Here is a 7,563-nt window from a genome sequence, read left to right as displayed (position 1 = left end):
GGTGTCCAGGACTGTGGTCTCCACATTAAGAACAAAGTCTCATTGACTGTGTCTTTTATTCTGCAGTAGCGTCTCTTCCTCAAAGATGAGTCAGCAGTCATTTGAAGAGGAGGAAAGACTGGGTTGGGGAAGAATCTGGGGCAAAATGAAGCCAAATTGAGAACGAGGAGAAAAGGAGATGCTAAGGCCTCAGATAAGGAGGACTTGAGTGTTACAGCTTTTCGAATTTGTCTAGCAGGCTTTCTGCTTTTTACTGGAAAGTTCCCCCCCACCGTCTCCCCAAAAAATAAAAACAAATAAATAAAAAAGAAAGATTTAAAAAATAAAAGAGAAAGGAGGGCATGGGAATTCTGGCTGCTCAGAGGACACCCAGCTCTGAGTTGAGGAGCCTCCGATGAAGTGCCGCTTCTGCTTATGGTTGTCCCCTCCCATCTATCCTGGTTCTGTTTATCCTGCCTCATATCTTTTAGGATAGTCAGGGCAGCTTCCCCTGTTCTCTTGCCACTGGCTCCAGCATCCTGCCTGTCACACATTCTATCTTTTGCTTCTTCAAGATATCTCTAAGATGGACTCTTCCTTGCTGCTCTCCATCAAGTTCCATCCCCCGGGCTGATCCCGTTCCTCTGCGATGGGTTCTGCAGATGGTCCTGTGTGGTCCAGTCTTCCAAACGCACCTCTTCAGGGATGCCTGTCCTGAGTTAGAGAAACGTGAGCAACCTCGAGGCCCTGCAGGGAGTTCTTCCTTCTGACTCAGCATACTTATTTCTCACTGCACCTGAAAGGAAACCCCTCAATGCAGTTTTTGGAGCTGTCTCCAGTCCCCAGTCTCCTCCTGACCCTGCATTCCTGCACTGGTTGAGATAAACCTTTCTCCTCCCCACTTAATCTGCCGCTTAATCTGCATCCTGCCATCCATGAAAGGACTCCAACCCAGGCTGAAGTCTTCTTCTTTGCTTGCATATTGAATGAGCCTGCTGTTGCTGGGCGTGTCTCTATCCTCTTGCTGGTTAAAATGGCATTGCTTTCAGCCAAAAGCCTTTGAAAACTTCGCAGAGCCATGTCATCTGTCACATACATTGCAAAGAGCAAAATGGGTCAAAGTTAAGGCAAATTTAGTCGTTTAGCATAGGGTTGTTTTTGAACGATCCCAGGGGTGTTAGTTTTGTCCCCCCACCTCCCAATTTGCTACTGCTGCTGGGGTGACTGTGAGCCTCTCACCGCGTGTTATTTAGGGCTGGGCTCAGGGGACGCTCACTACACACACGCTAATTGACTTCTTGAGTTAGTCATTTGGTCTTTGACAAACATTTATTTACTGCCCACGGAGAAGGCTCAAGTAGACTTTTACATATCTTCCCAAATGGCACCAAAATTCAACAAGAGCCACCCAACACGGAGAAAAGGACTTTGACCAATGAAAGCAACCCGAGAACAGGTTTCACTGCCTTCAGCTCACCTTGAGCAGGGGCCAAGCTCAGTGCGTTGGCAACAGGCACAGAGAGCTCACTTGCTGCATGCTGTTTGTTCAGAAATAGCTTCCTGAAGCCTGAGTCTATTGGTGGGAACTCAGCCTTACAAAGTCAACACAAGGCTTTTGGCTGATGCTTCAGGACACTGGGCTGCTGATGCCTTCCATGCAGATCCAGAACTTCTTGTCCGCTGGGTTCACAATTTCACAGCACAGGGAGTCAGTCCTGGCTTGGCCTCTCCCTCTCACAGGCCTGTGGTCAGGGTTTGTGGCCAACTGTAGGGCTTCCTAAGGGAAGGGATTTGTAAATCCATTTCTGTAAGTGACCTCCTCGAGTTGCAGCCTTGGGGCTGGTTCTCACCTCTCTGTGTGGCTGTAGCTCCCTGGGGCTGAACGTGGAAATGATATCCTAGTAGCCAAGTGGACAAGTAGACTCTGAGAGGTGGCTATTGAGGCAGAGTAAGGGACTAGTGGGAATCTCTATTGGCAACAGAAATGCAAACGTACCTTCAGTTCAGGTTTAAAGGCCTAGTCAATGATTACATATTTTTATTATTTACCTAGTAAAAATTCCCTTGAGAGAGAGAGAGAGAGAAAGAGAGAGAGAGAGACAGGTGCTTGATTCTCCACCTCCAAATTTTAGGGTCTGTTCAGAGCTTTTGTGGCCATGTGGGTACATCTGTGATCTCTGGCTTCTGGGCTGGGCTCACTCAGAGCAGGGTCATCCAATGGTAGGCCTAAGCCTTGTAGACCTTAGCCTGGGAGAGGTTCTGCTTGAAGCAGAAAGTGTGGAGCCACAGGGAGGCTGCAGCTCAACAAGGTAATTCTCCCAGCCTCCAGATGACAAAGGTTGCATTTACACCTGGCCAGGAGGTTTAATCATCTACCATTTCCAAACACAGCAGGCTAACAACCGGCTGGGCCGAAAATCATAAATTAAAAAAAAAAAAAAAAAATCACCAGCAAGAGACAGTACAATGGGAAGGAGGACAAAAACGGCTCCGTGTCCTTGCTCTAGAGGAGGAACCCCTAGGTTGAACCCCTAGGTGCGACCCCTGGGTGGGGAGCCATGAGTGAGGGTCCTGGATGGGAGCCTTTGATGAGAGACTGAGCCAGTGTTCCCCACGCCAGCATGAACAGCACAGTTGCCACAAATCCTATGAAAAAATGTCCCCCTGTGGGCCAGGGTTGTCTTTCTCACCATGGCTGTGGAGAAAGAAGTCTCTGCCGTAAAGATCTTCCCCTGGGGGCTTGCAGGGACACTGTGCCATGTTACTGGTTCTTTTATATCTTTGCCTTCGTGTTAGAGCTCTGAGACCAGGCTGTCTTTTTGTCACCAAATCAGGCAGACTGGCATAGCAATTACATGCTTCCACCTCGTGTCAGGCTACCTGGGTTCAAATCTCAGCTCCACCACTCACTTGTGGCTTCGGGCAAATAGTCTCAGCTCTCCATGCCTTGGTTTTCCCGTTTATATAATGGGGATGGTAGTAGTACTTGCCTTATAGAATATTGTCGGGGTTAAATGAGATAAAGTCTCGTTATTATTATTTCATGGAAAAATGCAATTCAGGGGACTCAGAGATAGCTTTAGCTGTGGGTCGACGGTGTCTGGGTTCGATGCATTTTAACCAGAATGATGACAGATTTGTGTATAGCAGAAACTTGGGGATGCTGGTGTCCACAAGATGGTGGTTACACATTAATTTTTCACGTATTAATCTGATCACACCAAGAAAGCCACAGAACCCCATCAATGAGTAGGATCTTCATAATAAAGTTTTTATGGCAGAGGCAAGATTGATCCTTTAGGTAATTAGCAATAAATAGTATTGGATGTCTATACACAAGACACTCTGGTCAGTGCAGGGGACCTAGCAGAATTGGATTCAGGCCCTCCTCCCTCAATAAATTTACCATCTTGATAGGGGGACAAGACATACATGTAAATAGATAGCTAACAACTCAAGATAACATATGTCAAATGCCAAAGGAGTTGTATTGTAGAGCAAACGTATTTGTGTCTTATCTCTTCTACTCACTGCCTGAAGACAGAAACCACATCTGTCTTGCTCATGATATGCCCTCTGCACACATCTGCATTATTGCTGAGGCTTCCTGAATACTTACTTTGGCCCAGGCACCATTCTCAGTGCTTCATAGGCATTAGCTCTTTTAAGCTTATCACGTAGGCTATGATGTAGATACTATCATCAGCGCATTTTCAGGATGGGAAGAGTGGGTGAGAGAGAAATGCAAAAACTTGCTGAAAGCCACGTGGGAACACCTGTTACCACTCTGCAGTGTCCATTGCACATACTGGTCACTCTTTCTACAGCTGCTCCCTCCAGTGCCTAGTGCTGTACCTGGCACAGGGGATGGGAAAATGCATTTATGGGGAGCCCGCCAATGTTCCAGACACTGCTAGGCACTTAACGTGGGCCTTCTCACTTCATCTTTACCAACTCCATTGAGGTAGGGACCACAATGTTCATATTAAGGAGGAAGGGGGTTCTGAGAGGCCAAGGATGTATGCAGGGTACAGGCTGGCAAAAAATGCTTCCGGGGCCATGTGCGGTGGCTCATACCTGTAATCCTAGCACTTTGGGAGGCCGAGGTGGGTGGATCACTTGAGGCCAGGAGTTCGAGACCAGCCTGGCCAACATGGAAAAATACTGTGTCTACTAAAAATACAAAAGATTAGCTGGGCATAGTGCCACATTCCTGTAATCTCAGCTTCTTGGGTGGCTGGGGCAGAGAATCGCTTAAACCCAGGAGGCGGAGGTTGCAGTGAGCGGAGACTGCGCCACTGCACTCCAGCCTGGGTGATGGAGTGAGACTCTGTCTCACCAAAAAAAAAAGCCTTCCTGAATGATTTATAAACCAATGGTAGGCTGACTTGGACTGGGACAAGTTTGGAGCTCAGAGGACTGGGGTGGTGAAGGAAGTCTTTTCCAAGAAGCAGTGTGTCCACTGGATTATGAAGGGATTAGATTTGGATAAGCAAGAAATGTGGGAGAGAGATGGAACTTGAGTGGGAAGGCTGCACAGGAGCCTTGGCAAGGAGCACATGCCAGCAGGCTGGCTGAAGTAAGCGATATGCACAAACAAGCTGGGACAGTGAGAATGATAGATCAAGGACAGATTATAAGAGGCCTTGAGTGCCCAGCAAAGGAGGAGAGACCCTGAAGGAACAGACTCCACAGAAATAAGCTGGCCATGTCTTGAATGCTTAATGTTTCTGGATCTTTAACTGGGTCCAAACATTTGATAAGCCTGGCATGGCCTTTAATTTCTTCATGCTACAATTATATTGAATTGCATAACATCTTTCATCAAGGCCACCGGAAAACTACACAAAACATTCGCTCCATACAGCATGGGAAAGTTTAAAAGTCTTGCAGGAAAATGCCAGTGTCCTCCTTTTCCTGTACTTTTGAGTTAAAGGGACACTCTGAGGTTGTACTGCCTCATTGTTGAGGAAATGGAGCAGGCAGTGAGGACCAAGGCATAGACCCTGCTATAACCCACCAGGAGAGCTTAGTGCTGCTCCCAACTGTTCATTTCAGTGCCAGGTGCCCTGGGGTGCCAGATCCACAGCTGTGTGTATCACTGCAACCAGTTTGGGTTTCTGGCTGTGTGTGTGACTTTGACACAGCTCCTTACCACTCTGACTTTTGTTTTTCCACCTGTGGAAAAGAGGATCATAATAGTTCCACTTCCTTTGCTTACCTGGCTATGGTGATGAATGTGCTGGTGTTTGCTGAAGGCCAATGGGAACCTAGACATCACATAAGCACCTGTGCTCTGACTCTGGGTAGCACCCAGATGGTGGCGGTGTTCTCTATTTGCTCTCATTACAAAGACAGAATCTCATTCAATGCCCAGTTCCTTTGCTTTGTCCCATTATAGTGAGGCCAGGATTATGGATGGGGGTCGGGGGATGATGGCGGTGTGGTAGAGAAAATAAAGACACCAAGATAGTTGTTCGTTTTTCATTGGTGTTTCATATTTTGTTAGCTGTGATTTCTGGACATTGGAAAATTGTAAAGAGTTATGTAACTTCAGTATCTTGCAAGTTATACTTCAATTATAATATATAGTACAGTGGCTCACACCTGTAATCCCAGCACTTTGGGAGGCTGAGGAGGGAGGATTGCATCAGCCCAAGAGTTTGAGCCCAGCCTAGGCAACATAGTGAGACCCCATTTCTTGAGGGGAGAAATAGGTATATATATATATGTATATATATGTATATACACACACACATACACACACACAAACATATACATATAAATACACATAAATTTTGCCAAAGTTGAAGGTTGGAAGATGAAAGAACTGGTATTTAGTGCTCTAATTTAGAATATAGTTCTTTTAGTACGTAACTCTTCTTTTTCATTCATTTTGGGAAAAGACGCTGGCTTTTTTTTTTTTTTCAAGGAGAAAGGCAAAAATAGCTCCTTAAACTACCAGAACGTATTTGTTAGAAGGTCCTTTGAAGCTATTGTAGAATCTTCTCTCATTGGTTCTAAGCCTCAAAGAAGTAAAACCCCAAGTAAACAGTGTGTTAATTATTGGTCATGTGGAACTTAGAATGGAGGACCAGACTCCTCTGAAAACATGTTTGGGATTTTCCTAAAAATTCCATGTATTTTTCAAATGGATATTTGAAAACCTTTGATTAAGCAAGCCAGCCTTCTTGTTTTCCTGTCCTCTATCAAGATTCAAACTCAGTTGGCCATCTACTGATATGAATCTGTAAATAGATTAAGTCCTCCCTTTGAACACACTGGTCCCTAACTTGCTATCTTATGAAAAGGTTTGGGAGATGACAACATCAGACCAGCACTCAGCACAGACCAGCATGTCTGCCCTTTGCTAAGGCAACGTGGGAGGCTACAGGTCTTTTGGAGAGAAAAGGGAGAGCCAGAGAATTATAGAACAGAAAGTAGGCCTGCACAGAGTCTAGCGTCCCTGACCCTCTGACGATCCTTCCGTGTGTGAATACACGTGTGTGTGAATGTCGGGGTGGGGACGCTGATTCCACAGCGATCCCACAGTATTTCCATTTAGTCTTGTGCCTTGTGATAGGCGGGAGGAATGTGGAGACCAAGGTTTTTAAAAATATGTATTTTCATAACATATGAGATGCTCTAATCAATACTGTGCCTGGTGGTGTGTGTCTGCCTGTTGTCTCCAGCTACCTGGGAGGCTGAGGCAGGAGGATTGTTTGAGCTCAGGAATTTGAGCTGCAGTTTGATATGATTGAGCCTATGCATAGCCACTGCACTCCAGCCTAGGGAACATAGTGAGATCCCCATCTCTAAAACAAAACAGAACAAAACAAAGCAAATATATATTTTCATTGTCTCATTTCTAAAACCTAATCTGGCCAGGCATAGTGGCTCATGCCTGTAATCCCAGACTTTGGGAGGCCAGTGTGGGTGGATCACCTGACATGAGAAGTTTGAGGCCAGCTTGGCCAACGTAGCAAAGCCCTGTCTCTACTAAAAATACAAAAAGTAGCAGGGCGTGGTAGCAGGTGCCTGTAACCCCTGGTAGGGAGTCCGAGACAGGAGAATCACTTGAACCCTGGAGACAGAGGTTTCAGTGAGCTGAGATTGCACCACTGTACTTCAGCCTGGGCAACAGAGCAAGACTCCGTCTCAAAATAATAATAACAATAAAATAAATAAAATAAAACCTAATCTTTCTGCCTCCTTCCCTCACCTTCTAACATTCCATATTGTCTCTCATTTATTTTACTTTTTTCTTTAAATGAACCCCTTCTGCTCTCATCTTCCTTATTTTTCTAATATCATCTCCTTTTTCTCTATTTCCTAATTTTTACTTTTTTCCTATTTATTTTAATCCTATTATTAAACTTCCTCCTCTTATTTGTTTTTCTCTTCCTACTCTCCCCAGGGGCTGTAAGTCAGAGAACTTGAACTTGACCCAGAGCATGGCCAGACACATCAGCTATACCCTACATTATGTTTCTTTAAAATAAAGCCTGCCAGCACAAGAGGCCTGTAGAGTTTGCCGTAGTACACGTACCCAGGGCTCCGCTTCTGTTCGCAATTTTGTATTCA

At 45.6% G+C, this 7,563-nt stretch overlaps 1 non-coding gene across 1 annotated transcript; it reads left to right on the top strand.

Annotated features, from left to right (window-relative positions):
- The first annotated feature begins 206 nt into the window (after positions 1 to 206).
- On the top strand, positions 207 to 268 carry LOC119618672 (U7 small nuclear RNA). The gene has a single exon (XR_005235042.1). It is a non-coding gene; the product is annotated as a U7 small nuclear RNA (small nuclear RNA).
- The last annotated feature ends 7,295 nt before the right edge of the window (positions 269 to 7,563 follow it).

This window comes from Chlorocebus sabaeus, chromosome 18, assembly GCF_047675955.1.
Source record: "Chlorocebus sabaeus isolate Y175 chromosome 18, mChlSab1.0.hap1, whole genome shotgun sequence".
Lineage (NCBI taxonomy): Eukaryota > Metazoa > Chordata > Mammalia > Primates > Cercopithecidae > Chlorocebus > Chlorocebus sabaeus.
The sequence above is the reverse complement of the archived record's forward strand: the minus strand, read 5'-3'. Positions and strand labels throughout refer to the sequence as shown.